General features: G+C 47.2%; 1 protein-coding gene across 7 annotated transcripts in view; it reads right to left on the bottom strand.

Annotated features, from left to right (window-relative positions):
* Positions 1–19,507, bottom strand: part of exoc2 (exocyst complex component 2) — a 329,764-nt gene that overhangs the window by 157,261 nt on the left and 152,996 nt on the right. The window lies entirely within an intron of this gene.

Raw genomic sequence — 19,507 nt, 5'->3', positions numbered from 1 at the left:
TTAAAGGGCTATATAAATACAAGTTGTTGTTCTTTCACCAATTTTGTCTTCCCCTGAAAGTAGTCACTTATTGTTAGTCACAGTTCCATGGCATCTGATGCAAACCAAGTGACCATTGTTCTTGTCATGTCAGTAATGTTGGCAGGTTTTCCTGCCATGAGGGTATGACAGGTGAGCCTGATCTTATCCTCATCTGAGATCCACACGCATCAGGAGTAGGAACCCTGGACGATTTTGCCCTCTGTAAACAAGGTTCAATGTGATGAATTGTGATGGCGGAGATCAGCTAACACTGCTCAGACTGGTTGTACCTGCTATTTATCACAAACTGAATCACAGGTCGAAGCTCCACTGAAGTTCTAATACCGTGTTGCTGTTAGCGCCATCACTATTCAGTTTTCAGTCATAGATTTTATCATCCTTTATAATGTATGACTAGAGCAACAGCAAATGTTTCGGTGAATGATACAACTGATTCCATCCCGCTCCCTAGCCACTGTTTCAGGCTGAACTAGACTGTTCTCTACCTCCGTGTCCTATTTGATCATTACCTGAGAGAACAACAAAGAGACGTATTGCGAGGCCGGGGGTGTTATGTATGCAGTACCTTGTAACCAGCATTCTACCGCTCCAGAGGGCGCATCTGTTGGAGTCCCAAGGAATCCCAGCATCCCTTGGGAGCACTGCATATAAGCAGGGCTCCCATGCTGTGCCAGCACTCTGGAGTCAGAATAAAGAGACTAAGGTCACACTTACTCAAGTCTAAAGTACTCAGTCACATTGCTTTATTTGAGACATAACAACTTGTGATGAGTAATAGATAACGAACCATCACGCGAAAATGCAGAGAACTGTTGGTGTCCTAGAGAAATTCTCAGAAGGTGACAATTGGGAAGCCTTCGTGGATCGACTTGACCAATACTTCATGGCCAACGAGCTGAAAGGGAATGAGAACGCTGCCAAATGAAGGGTGATCCTCCTCACCGTCTGCGGGGCAACAACCTATGGCCTCATGAAGAATCATCTTGTTCCGGTGAAACTAACAACCAAATCGTATGAACAACTGTGTATACTGGTCTGGGAGCACGTAAATCTGAAGGAGAGCGTTCTGATGGCAAGGTATCGATTTTATACATGTCAACGGTCTGAAGGCCAGGAAGTGGCAAGCTACATCGCCGAACTAAGGCGCCTGGAAGGATATTGTGAATTTGATGGATTCCTGGAGCAAATGCCAAGAGACTTTTTTGTGCTTGGCATTGGCCATGATGTTATCCTTCGCAAACTATTGACTGTTGAAACATCGAACCTGAGCAAAGCCATAACAATAGCCCAGGCATTTATGTCCACTAGTGATAACACCAAACAAATTTTGCAGCATAAAGATGCATCGGCAAGTACTGTACACAAAGTAACGTCGTTTTCAGGCAGGAATGCATATGGCAGAACGTAACGCCTGCAGCTGCACGATCTCAGATGACTCAGAGTCCGCCATCTAGTGTGAATGCGAGGCAATTAACACCTTGTTGGCGCTGCGGAGGTGATCATCGAGCCCATCAATGCCGCTTCAAACATGTGGAACAATGGGACACCTCCAGCGAATGTGCAGACAAGCTGCAAACCCTGCAAACCATCACGTTGCAGAGGAAGACCGATCCATGGTGGATCAAACTGAACTAGAGACTCGAACAGAGGAGGCAGAAGTGTACAGGGTACACACCTTCACCACGAAATGTCCACCGATCATGTTAAAAGTTGAACTGAACGGAATTCCAGTATCCATGGAATTGGACACGAGTGCGAGTCAGTCTATCATGAGCAAATTGGCCTTCGAGGCGTTTTGGTGCAACAAGGCACAAAGGCCCAAGCTGAGCCCTATTCATACCAAGCTGAGAACTTACACTAAAGAGCTGATCCCTGTACTTGGCAGTGCAGCAGTAAAAGATGGAGCGGTGCACGATCTACCAGTATGGATTGTACCAGGAGATGGTCCCACACTGTTCGGCAGAAGCTGGCTGGGAAAAATCCGCTGGAACTGGGACGACATCCAAGCGCTTTCGGCCGTCGACGATGCCTCATGTGCCCAGGTTTTGAGCAAGTTCCCATCGTTGTTTGAGCCAGGCATCAGGAATTTCTCTGGGGCGAAGGTACAGATCCACTTGGTTCCCGGTACACGACCCATCCACCACAAGACACGTGCGGTGCCACACATGAGGCAAGAGAAAGTGGAGATCAAGCTGGACAGACTGCAGCGAGAGGGCATCATTGTGCCGGTTGAGTTCAACAAGTGTTCCAGTTCTCAAGGGCGATGGCACGGTCACAATTTGTGGGGACTATAAAGTAACGATTAACCGTTTTTCACTGCAGGACCAGTACCCACTACCCAAGGCAGACAACCTATTTGCGACGCTGGCAGGAGGGAAGATGTTCACCAAGTTGGACCTGACCTTGGCCTACATGAAGCAGGAGCTGGCGGAATCTTCGAAAGGCCTCACCTGCATCAACACACACAAGGGTCTGTTCATCTACAATAGATGCCCGTTTGGAATTCGATCTGCCGCGACTATTTTTCAACGGAACATGGAGAATCTGCTAAAGTCGGTTCCACGCACCGTGGTTTTCCAGGACGACATATTGATCACAGGTCGGGACACCATCAAACACTTGCAGAACCTGGAAGAGGTTCTAAGTCGGCTGGGTCGTGTGGGACTCAGGTTGAAACGCTCGGTGTGTTTTCCTTGCTCCAGAGGTCGAGTTCTTAGGGAGAAGAATCGCGGCAGACGGCATCAGACCCACTGACGCCAAGATGGAGGCCATCAAGAACGTGCTGAGACCACAGAATGTGATGAAGCTGTGGTCGTTCCTGGGACTCCTCAATTATTTTGGTAATTTCCTACCCGTGTTAAGCACCTTGCTAGAACCCCTATGTGTGTTGCTACGCAAGGGAGATGACTGGCTATGGGGGTAATCACAAGAGACTGCTTTTGAGAAAGCCAGAAATCGGTTATGTTCCAACAAACTGCTTGTTCTCTATGACCCATGTAAATGTTTAGTGCTAGCTTGTGATGCGTCTTCGTGCGGGGTCGGGTGTGTGTTAAAACAAGCAAACGAATCGGGAACATTGAAACTGGTCGCTTATGAATCCAGGAGTTTGTCCAAGGCCGAAAGGGCCTACAGTATGATTGAAAAAGAAGCTCTGGCATGCGTTTATGGGGTGAAAAAAATGCACTGGTATCTGTTTGGGCTTAAGTTCGAGTTAGAAACTGATCATAAGCCGCTCATATTGCTATTCTCAGAGAGCAACGGTATTAATACCAATGCCTCTGTTCGCATCCAAAGATGGGCGCTCTGCATATAACTATGTAATTCGCCACAGGCCAGGCACAGAGAACTGTACTGATGCTCTCAGTTGGCTACCATTGCCCACCCCCGGGGTGGAAATGGTAGAGCCTGCAAACTTGCTCTTGGTGATGGATGCATTTGAAAACGAAAAGTTACCAGTTATGACCCGCTAAATCAGGACGTGGACTAGCCAGGATCCTTTACTGTCCCTTGTAAAAAAACTGTGTCCTCCATGGGAGCTGGTCCAGCATCCCAGTGGAGATGCATGAAGAGATCAAGCCGCTCCAGCAGCGTAAAGACGAAATGTCCAGACAGGCGGACTGTCTTTTGTGGGGTAATCGCGTGGTTTTGCCTAAGAAAGGCAGGGAAATGTTCATACGCAACCTACACAGTACCCACCCAGACATAGTAATGATGAAAGCGATAGCCAGATCCCATGTGTGGTGTCCCGGCATCGACTCAGATTTGGAGTCTTGCGTGCGCCAATGCAACATTTGCTCTCAACTGAGCAATGCACCCAGGGAGGCACCACTAAGTTTGTGGTCATGACCCTCCAAACCGTGGTCTAGGATCCACATTGATTTTGTTGGCCCGTTTCTAGACAAAATGTTCTTGGTTGTTGTGGATGTTTATTCAAAATGGATTGAGTGTGTAAAATGTCTGTAAGCACGTCCACTGCCACCATCGAAAGCCTATGAGCCATGTTTGCCACGCACGGCCTGCCTGATGTCCTTATCAGCGACAATGGGCCATGCTTCACCAGCGCTGAATTCAAGGAATTCATGACCCACAATGGGATCAAGCACGTCACATCTGCCCCGTTCAAGCCCACATCTAACGGCCAGGCAGAACGGGCAGTCCAAAACATCAAGCAAAGCTTGAAACGTGTGTCGGAAGGCTCCCTGCAGACCCACCTGTCCCAAGTCCTGCTCAGCTACTACACAAGACCCCACTCGCTCACCGGGCTTTCCTCCTGCCGAACTGCTCATGAAAAGGACACTCAAAACAATGCTCTCTCTAGTCCACCCTGATCTCCGTGATCATGTCGAGGGCAGGCGGCATCAACAAAGCACGTACCATGATCACGCAAATTTGTCACGCGATATTGAAGTCAATGACCCTGTTCTTGTACTCAACTATGGACATGGTTCCAAATGGCTTGCTGACACTGTCATAGCCAAAGAAGGGAGTAGGTTGTTTGAGGTCAAACTTACAAATGGACTAACTTGCAGAAAGCATTTTGGACCAAACCAAACTGCGATTCACAGATAGCCACGAGCAACCTGAAGAGGACACCACCAACTTCGACCCTCCGATACACACACAAGTGGCAACCGACATCACGGTTGACCACGAAGCTGAACCGATCAACCCCAGCAGCCCAGCAAGGCCAGCTGTGCAGCAGCCCAGCGAAGGCCCAAGCAACTCACCTGCACCTGTGTTTGTACCAAGACAATTGACCAGGGAGCGGAAAGCCCCAGATCGTCTCACCCTGTAAATAGGTGTACTATTGACTTTGTATTGGGGGGAGGGGGAGGGGGGTGGGGGGAGGAGGAAGAGATGTTATGTCCCTTGGGAGCACTGCATATAAGCAGGCCTCCCATGCTGTGCCAGCACTCTGGAGTCAGAATAAAGAGATTAAGGTCACACTTACTCAAGTCTACAGTACTCAGTCACATTGCTTTATTTGAGATGTAACAGGGGGGAAAGAGACAGAAAGAGAGCGCTAGCGAGAGACGGGGAGAGCGAGCGAGAGACGGGGAGAGCGAGCGAGAGACGGGGAGAGCGAGCGAGAGACGGGGAGAGCGAGCGAGAGACGGGGAGAGCGAGCGAGAGACGGGGAGAGCGAGCGAGAGACGGGGAGAGCGAGCGAGAGACGGGGAGAGCGAGCGAGAGACGGGGAGAGCGAGCGAGAGACGGGGAGAGACAGAGACAGAGACAGACAGAGTTAATGGGTTGAACAACCTGCGAGCAGTTTAAGCTGTTTCTTATACAATCGATAAGATGCGATACAAGTACAAGAATTCTTCCTTTTCTATCTTATTCTATTGATGCAAATAATAAGTGCTATAAGTGCACCTTGAACCTAGGCTAAACTGCTATGTCATTAACTGCTATCAGATTATGTTCAGAATTAAATTATGGGTTGACATTAGAACCCAAAATAATTATGATCCAGTACAACAGCAAATATTTCAGAAATTACCCATCAATGCTAATTTTGCTGGACTGGATGTATTCTAAGAAAACCAGAGGAAGAGGAAATAAACTTCTCTGGATAAATAAACTCATCCAAGAGCTTCCAAGTTGTTGCATCCCAAATTCTATTCATGACCAATATTTGATGACAATATTGAGTTTAATATCCAAAGTGTTGCCAAACAAAATTGTATTTTTTCCTTTTTCTTAAAAAAAGATAACTGTGACTCTATGGGTAAATACACTGATGGTGAAGTACTGAATCATATAGGCTAGAGATCGCAGGTTTCAATCCCTCATTTAAGCTGAGTTAATACATCCAGGGTGGCGGAAGAGGGTAATGCAGGCTGAGCTAACATAGCATAGACCAGGGGCTGAACTAAGATTTTTCTTGTTGGCCTCAATGTCCCCAGGTTAAGAGCAGGAGGGTATGGGAGGAAAAGAAAATCTTAAGTGTTCCTGCTTCTGTTAGCTGTTTAGTCACCTTGCAAAAAAAGTTATGTGTGCCTATCAGGTGAGGCAAGATTCCAGCTCTGCTGTGATCAAGTAGTTTGCCAACACTAACCTTTTAGTCTTTCAAAAAAAATGGTCACTTGGACAAGGCTGCCGGTTCCCATGGAGCAACTTGCATTTATAAAACACCATTAATCAAGCAGCACATTCCAAGCCACTTCACAATTTGGACTCAGGCCCAAGAGTGTATAGGTGATGAAGTATGGAAGGTGACTAAAGGTTTTGTCAAACAGGTAGGTTTTAAGGTGGCGTTTGTGGTTGGGGAAGGATAAAGACAGAGGTGTTAAGAGAGAATTCCAGAGTGCTGCAGTGAGCTGAACGAAGGCTCTGCCAGTGATGGCTAAGATATAGGGAGGAGGGAACACATAACAAACCAGAATTGAAAGAGTGGAGAATGCAACGCTGCAAAAGGTTACAGAAATAAGGAAGAGTGAGGTCATGCAAATAGATGAGGGCGAAAATGTTAACGTTGATGCTGAGGGAAAAAGAACCGTTGAAGGACAGCAAGAATAGGAATAATACACGAGAGGGAATTTGTGCGATACAGGATGGGGGGCAATGGAGTTCTAAATGGGTCGGAGTTTGTGCAAGGTGAAGCTTGGGAGGCTAGTGAGGAAACCATTGGGAAAGTCATACCAGGGAGGTGACAAAGGCTTGAATAAGGCTTTCAGCATCAGTGGAAGTGAGGGAAGGACAAAGACAGTAACATTTTGGAGATGGAAGTAGATGGTCTTGGTGATGGATTGGTTGTGGGGTTTGAGACAAAGCTTAGGATCAGCAGGACATCGATGCTGATTGAGTGGGCATTACTAAGAAGGAATAAAATCAGGAGCTAGGGTGCAGAGATGCAGGTGGGGGGCAAACAGGCTGGTTTCAGTTTTGCCAATGAAGAACTGCAGAGATTCTGGTTCAGCCATGACTTGATGTCAGACAGGCAATCAGACAGCACAGCTACAGTTGTGGATTCAGAAGTGGCAGTAGAGAGGTAACATATATGAAAAGCTAACCTCCATGCTTGCAGATTATGACACTGAGCAGCAGCATATTGCTCAGGGACAGGAGGCCAAGAACGGAACCTTGGATCACACTAAAGGTGACTATGTGGGCATGGGCTAAGAAATCTTGGAGAATTGCTATCGCTAGAACCCTTCCCCGAGCATGACTTCCCAGTTTTGGGAGAGATGAGCTTTTTTTGGGGGGTGGGTGGGGAAGAGAGAGTGGAATGGCAAGCTATTCTTTTTGATGATCTCATATAATACATATATAAACAAGATTAATTCCTCCATCACTGACTGTTGCTCTCTCCCATGCTAATTTTTCTCGCTCTAAGATTTCTTTTTGTGTCTCTCTTTTTCAATTTTTAGATTATCTCCTGAAAATGAGGTGATAAGAAGATAAAATCGGAAAGCAAGTCATTCATGGGAACTTTTGTGTGTTTGCTAGCAGCCAATTCAGAAATGCATTCGGAGTCCAGGTCACCTGCCTGCTCCCTCAGCCACAGCCAGTACATGGCCGAGGAATTTCATACCCTTTTAAAAAAATAAATGAACATTTGAAAGTAAAATATTTACTTAGCAAATTCTCCTCACAGACACAGACAATGCTCCTTTTCTATCTCCAAAACCACCTGAATATATTTGACTGCAGCTTTCTATAATAACCAACCTCAGAAAATGTTAAATAAATTAACACTGAAAATGCTACTTAATGTTCAGTTTCTCTCTCAAAACATTTTCAGATTCAATTGACAATGCTCCAACCTTTCATCCCATGAATTTTTTAGTCACTACCAAGTAAAAGTTTAGGACTGGCCGATGAGATACACTTTCAAAGCATAACGCTTCAAATCACCCAAGTAGCTATTGTGACAAAAAAAACTGGTTGAAGAAAGCATTCATTCTAAACATTGTAAAGCCAACTTTTAAATGCAAGCTCCCATATTTATGCTAATATTACTATTTCTAACTTTCCAAAAGTTCTCCTGACCCACAACCAAGTCCATGATGTTGGATTGCCTGTCCAATCTCAAAGTCTGGCTAAGTTTTTAGCCATAAACTCTCATCATCATCATAGGCAGTTCCTTGGAATCGAGGAAGACTTGCTTCCACTCCTGACGTGAGTTCCTTGGTGGCTAAACAGTCCGATACGCGACCCACAGACTCTGTCACAGGTGGGACAAATAGTCGTTGAGGGAAAGGGTGGGTGGGACTGGTTTACCGTACGCTCTTTCCACTACCTGCATGCTCTCGGCGTTGAGACTCGAGGTGCTCAGCGCCCTCCCGGATGCACTTTCTTCACTTAGAGCGGTCTTTGGCCAGGGACTCCCAGGTGTCAGTGGGGATGTCGCACTTTATCAGGGAGGATTTGAGGGTGTCCTTGTAGTGTTTCCGCTGCCCACCTTGGCTCGTTTGCCGTGAAGGAGCTCTGCGTAGAGCACTTGCTTTGGGAATCTCGTGTCTGGCATGCGGACAACATGGCCTGCCCAGCGGAGCTGATCGAGTGTGTTCAGCACTTCAATGCTGGGGATGTTAGCCTGGACAAGGATGCTGATGTTGGTGCGCCTGTTCTCCCAGGGGATTTGTAGGATCTTGAGGAGACATCGTTGGTGATATTTCTCCAGCGACTTGAGATGTCTACTGTACATGTCTCTGAGCCATACAGGAGGGCGGGTATTACTACAGCCCTGTAGACCATGCGCTTGGTGGCAGTTTTGAGGGTCTGGTCTTTGAACACTCTTTTCCTCAGGCGGCCGAAGGCTGCACTGGCACACTGGAGGCGATGTTGGATCGCATCATCGATGCCTGCTCTTGTTGATAGGAGGCTCTCGAGATACGGGAAGTGGTCCATGGTGTCCAGGGCCGCGCCGTGGATCTTGATGATTGGGGGGCAGTGCTGTGCGGCGAGGACAGGCTGGTGGAGCACCTCTGTCTTATGGATGTTTAACGTAAGGCCCATGCTTTTGTATGTCTCAGTAAATACGTCGACTATGTCCTGGAGTTCAGCCTCTGTGTGCGCGCAGCCGCAGGCGTCGTCCCGTACTGTAGCTCGAAGACAGAGGTTGGGGTGGTGGAGACGGCGCAGGTTCCCACTGGTTCTATAGTTTAGTTCCACTCCAGCGGGGAACATGTTGACTGTGGCTGAGGAACTCCTCTCAGAGTCACATTGCGGATTTCATCCCCTACGGGGCACAATGGACATGATTTTTGCAGCGCGACAGCTACAGGGAAAATGCAGGGAACAGCGCCAGCCCTTATACATGGCCTTCTTCGACCTTACAAAGGCCTTTGACACTGTCAACCGCAAAGGTCTATGGGGCGTCCTCCTCCGTTTTGGATGTCCCCAAAAGTTCATCACCGTCCTCCGCCTGCTCCACGACAACATGCAGTCCGTGATCCTTACCAACGGATCCATCACAGACCCAATCCACGTCCGGACCGGGGTCAAGCAGGGCTGTGCCATCGTCCCAACCCTCTTCTCAATCTTTCTCGCCGCCAAACTCCACCTCACAGTCAACAAGCCATAAACTCTACTCTTTTGCCATCTCCCTTCCTGATGACTCACTCAGGCTGAATAAAGGAGTGCATAATCTCAGCATCAAATGCAACCCAGAACTGAGCTTCATACCCCACATCCTCTCCATACCATGACCACTTCCACCTCCACAAAAAATTGCCAGCCTTCACTCCTACCTCAGGCCCCTACTGCTTAAAACTCATGTATTTGTTTCTCTTCCCAACTTGATTACTCCCAATGTTCTCTTTACTTGCCTTTCAATGTCCATCCTTCATAAAGCAACTTAGATTCTCCAGCACTGGCCTCCTGTGCATTCTCCTACCGTTCATCCCATCTTTAGTGGCTGAATGTTAAGTCGCCTCTTTTATGCATGTATACTTGTATTTACTCTGTACAGCCACCAGAGGGCTCATCCCCTGGAGTCCCAAGGGATCCCATAATCCCCTTGGAGCACAGGTATTTAAGGAGGCTTCACAGTTGGTGAGGCACTCTGGAGATCTGCAATAAAAGACTTAAGGTCACACTTTGCTTTGAGCTCACAGTGTTCAGTCAAACTCTTTCATACATAACAACTGGCAACGAGATACAGGTAGCGAACCCAATGATAGAAAGAACAGTGGGCATCCTGGAAAAATTCTCGGAGGGAGATGATTGGGAAACTTTTGTGGAGCGACTCGACCAATATTTCGTGGCGAAGGAGCTAGATGGGGAAGACAGCGCTGCCAAATGAAGGGCGATCTACCTCACAGTCTGTGGGGCACCAACGAATGGCCTCATGAAGAATCTGCTCGCTCCAGCAAAACCCACGGAGAAATTGTAAGATGATTTGTGCACACTGGTCCGAGAACATATGAACCCGAAGGAAAGCGTTCTGATGGCGAGGTACTGGTTCTACACCTACAAAAGATCTGAAGGCCAGGAAGTGATGAGTTATGTCGCCAAGCTAAGACGCCTTGCAGGACATTGCGAATTTGAAGGTCATTTGGAGCACATGCTCAGAGACTTTTTCGTACTTGGCATTGGCCACGAAACCATACTTCGCAAACTTTTGACTGTAGAGACCCCAATCTTGAGTAAGTCCATAGCGATAGTCCAGGCGTTCATTGCCACCAGTGACAATACGAAGTAAATCTCTCAGCACACAAGTGCTGCTATAAGTACTGTGAACAAAGTGATGTTGTTTTCGAATCGTAATGTACAGGGCAGGTCACACATAGCTGCAGCTACACGTCCGCAGATGTCTCAGAGTCCACCATCAAGGGTGATGAATGCAAAGTCATTGTTTCCATTCATGCCGATTCAAAGAGTACATTTGCAAAGGCTGTGGAACAATGGGACACCTCCAACGAGCGTGCAGGCAAGCTGCAAAGCCTGTTAAACCTGCAAACCACCATGTTGCAGAGGAGGACAGATCCACGGAGGATCACGATGAACCAGAGCCTCAGATCGAGGAGGCAGAGGTACATGGGGTGCTCACATTCACCACGAATTGCCCCCGATAATGCTGAATGTTGAACTAAATGGACTCCCAGTGTCAATGGAGCTGGACACGAGTGCAAGCCAGTCCATCATGGTAAAAAGACTTTCGAAAGATTGTGGTGCAACAACTCCAGTTCGCACGAAACTAAGAACTTACATGAAAGAAGTGATTCCTGTAATTGGCAGTGCTACCGTAAAGGTCTCCTACAATGGAGCGGTGCACAAGCTACCACTCTGAGTGGTACCGGGCGATGGTTCCACGCTACTCGGCAGGAGCTGGCTGGGAAAGATACGCCGGAACTGGGACAACGTCCGAGCGCTATCGCCTGTTGACGACACTTCGTGTGCCCAGGTCTTAAACAAATTTCCTTCGCTGTTCGAACCAGGCGTCGGGAAATTCCAAGGAGCAAAAGTGCAGATCCACCTAATTCCGGGGGCACGACCCATCCATCACAAGGCGAGAGCAGCACCGTACATGATGGGAGAAAGGGTAGAGATCGAGCTAGACTGGCTGCAAAGAGAGGGCATAATTTCCCCGATCAAGTTCAACGAGTGGGCCAGTCCTATTGTCCCAGTCCGGAAGGGAGACGGCACCATCAGAATCTGTGGTGATTACAAAGTAACTATCAATCGTTTCTCCCTGCAGGACCAATACCCACGACCAAAGGCCGGCGACCTCTTTGCAACGCTGGCGGGAAGAAAGACATTCAAGAAGCTGGATCTGACTTCAGCCTACATGATGCAGGAACTGGAGGAATCATCGAAAGCCTTCACCTGCATCAACATGCACAAAGGTCTTTTTGTTTATAACAGATGCCCGTTTGGAATCCGATCGGCGGTGGCAATATTCCAGAGAAACATGGAAAGCTTCCTGAAGTCGGTCCCGCACACCGTGGTCTTCCAGGACCACATCTTGGTCACAGGTCGGAACAGAATTGAGCATCTGCAGAACCTGGAGGAGGTTCTTAGTCGACTCAACCGCGTGGGGCTCAGGTTAAAACGTTCAAAGTGCGTTTTCCTGGCACCTGAAGTGGAGTTCCTGCGAAGGAGGATTGCGGCGGACGGCATCAGGCCCACCAATGCGAAGACGGAGGCAATCGAGAACGCACCGAGGCCACAGAACGTGATGGAGCTGCGGTCGTTTCTGGGACTCCTGAACGACTTTGGTAACTTCTTACCGGGTCTCAGCACACTGTTAGAACCACTGCATGTCTTACCATGAAAAGGGGCGAATGGGTTTGGGGGAAAAGCCAAGAAAATGCCTTTGTAAAAGCAAGAAAATTGTTATGCTCAAACAAATTGCTTGCGTTGTATGATCCATGTAAACGTTTGGTACTAGCATGTGATGTGTCGTCATATGGCGTCAGGTGTGTATTGCAACAAGCTAATGATTTCGGGAAACTGCAACCGGTTGCTTATGCATCCAGGAGTCTGTCTAAGGCTGAGCGAGCCTACAGCATGATTGAGAAAGAAGCATTAGCGTGTGTCTATGTGGTAAAGAAAATGCATCAATACCTGTTTGGGCTAAAATTCGAATTGGAAACTGACCATAAGCCATGTATATCCCTGTTCTCCGAGAGTAAAGGGATAAATACCAACGCATCGGTCCGCATCCATTGTTCGCATACAACTACGCCATCTGCCACAGGCCAGACAGAGAAAACTGCGCCGATGCTCTCAGTAGGCTGCCATCGCCCACCACGGGGGTGGAAATAGCGCAGCCCGCAGCTCTAGCCATGGTTATGGAAGCATGTGAGATTGAGCAATCACTCGTCACTGCCCAGCAGATCAAAACCTGGACAAGCCAGGACCCCTTATTATCTCGAGTCAAAAGCTGTGCGCTTCACGGGAGCTGGTCCAGTGTCCCAGTGGAAATGCAGGAAGAGATAAAGCCGTTCCAGCAGCGCAAAGATGAAATGTCTATACAGGCAGACTGCCTTCTGTGGGTCAATCGTGTCGTGGTCCCCAAGAAGGACAGAGGCACCTCCATTAATGACCTCCACAGTACCCACCCAGGCATCGTAATGATGACAGCAATAGCCAGATCCAGCGTGTGGTGGCCTGGTATCGATGCGGACTTAGAGTCCTGCGCTCACAGATGTAATACATGCTTGCAGTTAAGCAATGTATCCAGGGAGGCGCCGCTAGATTTATGGTCTTGGCCCTCCAAACCATGGTCTAGGGTACACGTCAACTATGCAGGCCCGTTCTTGGGTAAAATATTCCTTGTGGTTGTAGACGCATACTCCAAGTGGATTGAATGTGAGATAATGTCAGCTAACACTTCCGCTGCCACTACTAAAAGCCTGCGGGCCATGTTTGCTACACACGGCCTACCCGATGTCCTGGTGAGCGACAACGGGCCATGTTTTACCAGTGCTGAGTTCAAAGAATTCGTGAACCGTAACGGGATCAAACATGTCACATCTGTCCCGTTTCAACCAGCGTCCAATGGGCAGGCAGAGAGAGCAGTGCAAACCATCAAGCAAGGTTTGAAGAGGGTAACTGAAGGCTCACTGCAGACTCGCCTATCCCGAGTCCTGCTTAGCTACCGCACGAGACCCCACTCACTCACTGGGATCCCAACTGCTGAACTGCTCATGAAAAGAGCACTTAAGACAAGGCTCTCGTTAGTTCGCCCTGATCTACATGAACAGGTAGAGAGCAGGCGGCTTCAACAAAGTGCATACCATGATAGCGCAAATGTGTCACGCGAGGTTGAAATCAAAGATCCCGTATTTGTATTAAATTATGGACAAGGTCCCAAGTGGCTTCCCGGCACTGTCGTGGCCAAAGAAGGGAGCAGGGTGTTTCGGGTCAAACTTTCAAATGGATTCGTTCACCGGAAACACTTGGACCAAACCAAACTCAGATTCACGGATTATCCTGAGCAACCCACTTTGGACCCTACCTTTTTTGATCCCCCAACATACACACCAGTGGCACACACATGGTTGACCACGGAGCAGAACCCATCACCCACAGAAGCCCAGCAGGGCCCAACAAGGCCAGCTGCACAGCAGCCGAGTGAGGGCCCAAGAAATGATTCAACAACACCAGCTTTCACATCGAAACGATCAACCAGGGCAAGAAGGGCCTCAGATCGACTCACATTGTAAATAGTTACACTATTGACTTTGGGGGTGTGTGCAGGGGTGGGGGGGGGGGAGGTGTTGTTATATATGTATACTTGTATTTACTCTGTACAGCCACCAGAGGGCTCATCCCCTGAAGTCCCAAGGGATCCCATAATCCTTTGGGAGCACAGGTATTTTAAGGAGGCTTCACAGGTTGGAGGGGCAATCTGGAAACCTGCAATAAAAGACTACGGTCACACTTTACTTTGAGCTCACAGTGTTTAGTCAGACTCTTTCTTCATACATAACAGCCTCAACCCTACCCCTTCACCTTTCTAGATCTCTATGCTCCTTCCACTAAAGGCCTTGTCAAAACGCATCTTTTCAACCTAGCCTTCAGTCACCTCTCAAACTCTTCCAGTGCTCTGCACCACTACTCTTATTTCTTTGTAAAGTGCCTTGGGGCTATTTTTATATTAACAAGCATTATGTAAACCCAATTTGTTATTGTAAAAAGCATGTATGTCTTTTATTTGCTTGGTTTCAGATTAAGTATTTGGGTGCAGCACTGCAGGTAGACCAAGTGCACATCATACTTGCAATCTATTTCACACAGCCTCTTCTCCACAAGAAGCCAAAGTGTTTAATGAATTGCTTATAATTTTTACTTTTATTTTAGGTTAAACATTAATTGCCTTAATGGAACAACATTCTGCCTTTCTCAATTTTCTTAGAAATACTGCAAGAGGTACAGTGCTTAAAATTATAATCAAAATGTATCTGTCTTAGCTCTCCTATTAATCCTCATTATCTACCGCCGCACAAGCCCTATCCAGAGTTCCTTACCGGCATGGTGGATAAAGGGGAACCAGTGGACTTCCATTTGGACTTCCAGAAGGCATTTGACAAGCTGCCACATAAAAGGTTACTGCACAAGGTAAAAGTTCACAGGGTTGGGGGTAATATATTAGCATGGATAGAGAATTGGCTAACTAACGAAGAACAGAGAGTCGGGATAAATGGTTAATTCTCTGTTTGGCAACCAGTAACTACTGGGGTGCCGCAGGGATCAGTGTTAGGGCCCCAACTATTTACAATCTATATTAACGACTTGGAAGAAGGGACTGAGTGTAACGTAGCTAAATTTGCTGATGAAACTAAACTGGGTGGCGGTGTGAGCTGTGAGGAGGACGCCAAGAGGCTGCAGGGTGACTTGGACAGATTAGGTGAGTGGGCAAATACATGGCAGATGCAGTATAATGTGGATAAATGTGAGGTTATCCATTTTGGGGGCAAAAACACAAAGGCAGAATATTATCTGAATGGCGGCAGACTAGAAAAAGGGGAGGTGCAACGAGACCTGAGTGCCATGGTTCATCAGTCACTGAAAGTGGGCACGTAGGTACAGCAGGCGGTAAAGAAGGTAAATGGTATGTTGGCCTTCATAGCTAGGGGATTTGAATATAGGAGCAGGGAGGTCTTACCGCAGCTGTACAGGGCCTTAGTGAGGCCTCACCTGGAATATTGTGTTCAGTTTCGGTCTCCTAGTCTGAGGAAAGACGTTCTTGCTATTGAGGGAGTGCAGCGAAGGTTCACCAGACTGATTCCAGGGATGGCTGGGCTGTCATATGAGGAGAGACTGGATCAACTGGGCCTTTATTCACTGGCGTTTAGAAGGATGAGAGGGGATCTCATAGAAACATACAAGATTCTGACGGGACGGGACGGGTTAGATGCTGGAAGAATGTTCTCGATGTTGTGGAAGTCCAGAACCAGGGGTCATAGTCTTCGGATAAGGGGTAGGCCATTTAGGACTGAGATGAGGAGAAACTTCTTCACTCAGAGAGTTGTTGACCTGTGGAATTCCCTGACGCAGAGAGTTGTTGATGCCAGTTCATTGGATATATTCAAGAGGGAGTTAGATATGGCCCTTACAGTTAAGGGGATCAAGGGGTATGGAGAGAAAGCAGGAAAGGGGTACTGAAGGAATGATCAGCCATGATCTTATTGAATGGTGGTGCAGGCTCGAAGGGCCTATTCCTGCACCTATTTTTTATGTTTCTATGTGAGGAGGACATAAAAAATCTGCAAAAGGACATAGACAGGCTAAGTGAGTGGGCAAAAATTTGGCAGATGGAGTATAATGTTGGAAAGTAAGAGGTCATGCACTTTGGCAGAAAAAAATCAAAGAGCAAATTATTATTTAAATGGAGAAAGATTGCAAAGTACTGCAGTACAGCGGGACCTGGGGGTTCTTGTGCATGAAACACAAAAGAATAGTATGCAGGTACAGCAAGTGATCAGGAAGGCCAATGGTATCTTGGCCTTTATTGCAAAGGGGATGGAGTATAAAAGCAGGGAAGTCTTGCTATAGCTATACAAGGTTTTGGTGAGGCCACACCTGGAATACTGCGTGCAGTTTTGGTTTCCATATTTATGAAAGGATATACTTTGCTTTGGAGGCAGTTCAGAGAAGGTTCACTAGGTTGATTTCGGGGATGAGGGGGTTGACTTATGAGGAAAGGTTGAGTAGGTTGGGCCTCTATTCATTGGAATTCAGAAGAATGAGGTGTGATCTTTTCAAAACGTGTAAGATTATGAGCGGGCTTGACAAGGTGGATGCAGAGAGGATGTTTTCACTGATGGGGGAGACTGGAACTAGAGGGTATGATCTTAGAATAAGGGGCTGCCCATTTAAAACTGAGATGAGGAGAAATTTCTTCTCTCAGAGGTTGTAAATCTGTGGAATTTGCTGCCTCAGAGAGCTGTGGAAGCTGGGGCATTGAATAAATTTAAGACCAAAATAGATAGTTTCTTAAACGATAAGGGGATAAGTAGGTTATAGGGAGCAGGCGGGGAAGTGGAGCTGAGTCCATGATCAGATTAGCCATGATCTTATTGAATGGCGGAGCAGGCTCGAGAGGCCGTATAGCCTAATCCTGTTCCTATTTCTTATGTTCTTATATCCTCCCTTCTTTCCTCCCTCAGACCGGACAGAACGACTCCTCATCCTCGGAGATTTCAATCTCCATCTCAGCTCACCTGCTCTCTCATCTGAATTCACTATCCTCCTGTCTTCTCTAAAAGGACCCACTCCACATAAACTCTCCTACACATGTTCATGACCATCCGCTCAACCTTGCCATCTCCCACAGCCTTTACTCCCTTAGTCTTAAATCACTGGCAAGCAATGTTCCCTTTAATCCTTTTTTGGGTGCGCGGCCCCTTTAAGGTGCTGTGCGGCCCAAAGCACCGCGCATACACTGTTTTTCCAATTTAAAAGTCAGTGAGCTGGCTGTGTGGGAGCTCCAGAGCGCTGCATGGCTGCCCAGCTTAAAGGGAACATTGCTGACAAGGCCACATTTGACTATTTTGTCCTATTTCTCACCATCCACATCCTTCTACCTCTTTCAAACCTTCTGCAATCGCCCCTGAAAAAAAACTATCCCCCAAGCCACTTACAACTGCACTTTCAAACTCCCAACTGCCTACCCGTTGGCTTGCCATTCCCCAATACTGCTGTACTTTAGATTTCCTCTACCACTCCCTCACCTCCACCTTTGATGTCCAAGTTTCCAGCAAAGCCTTAATTCTCTTCCATCCTGGTCATTCCCAAGGTATGGCCCCCATCTTCGTTCTCTCAAGTCCAAGAGGTACAGACATGAATGTATTTGGTGCACAACTAGCTTAGCGATCCAGCACCAGATCTTCCCTCTTATCTCCTTGCCATCGAGCCAAATCTCTCCCCCACCCCTGCAGCCCAAGACCTGAAACCATATTACTTACTCTCTAGTTTCTCTACCATCTCCCCTCATACCATTTACAAGCTCTGTTGGACATTACGCTCCTCTGCCAAAAACGGTCACTGCTCTAGAATATTCCTGGAGAGCAAAGATACCCCTTTGTCTTCTTATCGCCACTACCAACCATCCCTTTAAATCCCTCTTCTCTACCCCCTTCAACCCCAAGTGTGAAGAACTGATGGACTTTGTCACTAAAACTGAGACCATTCAGTTGCCTCTGTTGCTTCCCTCTTATCTCCTTGCCATCAAGTCCAATCTCTCTCCACCCCTGCAGCCCAAGCCCTGAAACCATATCACTCTCTAGTTTCTCTACCATCTCCCCTCATACCAAGTTCATCTCATCCACGAGACCAATCTTGTACTCCTTTGATCCCATTCCCACAAAACTACTGACCTTCATGGCTTTCCTTCATGCTAGCTGACATTATAAATGGTTTCCTCTCAAGTACTGTTTCTCTCCTGTTCAAAACTGCCATCATTACACTCCTCGGGGGGAAAAAAACCTCTTAGTCCTTGCAAACTATTTCCCCATCTCTAACGCTATTCCTTTGCAAAGTCCTTGAATGTGTTGTAATCTTCCAAATCCATGCCCATCTTTGCCATAATTCCCTGTTTGAATCTCTGCAATTATTCTACCCGTGCCACTTCACTAACGTGGGCCTAACCAGGAGCATCCTCTGTGACTCTAGTCATGGGCATGACCCTTCCTCATACACTCTGCAGCCTTTGACACGGTCAACAAATGCTTCTCAAAGTCCAGAAGTGGATATAATCTAAGGAGGAAGTTATATGCATAGTAGTAGGATTCTCTTACTTGAAATATTGAATAATAGTTTGATGATTTTTATTTTAATCTGGTAATATGAGCCCCGAAGACTTGCATTTATATAGCACCTTTCATGACCAGCGGATGTCTCAAAGCGCTTTACAGCCAATTAAGTACTTCTGGAGTGTAGTCACTGTAGTGGTGTGGGGAAACGCGGCAGCCAATTTGCGAAAAGCAAGCACCCACAAACAGCAATGTAATAATGACCAGATAATCTGTTTTTGTTATAAATATTGGCCAGGACACCGGGGATAATCCCCTGCTCTTCTTCAAAATAGTGCCATGAGATCTTTTACGTCCACCTGAGCGCGCAGACCGAGCCTCGCTTTAACGTCTCATCCGAAAGATGGCATCGCCGACATTGTAGCACTCCCTCAGCACTGCACTGGAGTGTCAGCCTAGATTTATGTGCTCAAAGTCCCTGGAGTGGGCCTTGAACCCACAACCTTCTGACTCAGACGAGAAATAGAAAAATATGTGGTTTGTGCGTGTGATTCTGCATTCTGAAGCATTTGGGGAAGCAGATCTTCTATTTGTAAGCTGATTATAGGTAAAATGTATTTTTAAATAGTTCCTTGTGACCTTGCAAGTGTAATTCTCCTTGGCTGTCTGAATTTCGTAGAAGTAAAACAACCAGGATTGAATGAGCTAATTGAAGGGGGGAGTGATTTATTAACTGTGAATTGGAAAGGCACCCAGGTCCTAGCACATGAAAGGAAACATAAATTGTTTCAATGAGGTAGTCCAGACTTGTAACT

This window comes from Pristiophorus japonicus, chromosome 5 (assembly GCF_044704955.1).
Source record: "Pristiophorus japonicus isolate sPriJap1 chromosome 5, sPriJap1.hap1, whole genome shotgun sequence".
NCBI lineage: Eukaryota > Metazoa > Chordata > Chondrichthyes > Pristiophoridae > Pristiophorus > Pristiophorus japonicus.
This window is presented reverse-complemented; position numbering and strand designations above follow the sequence as displayed.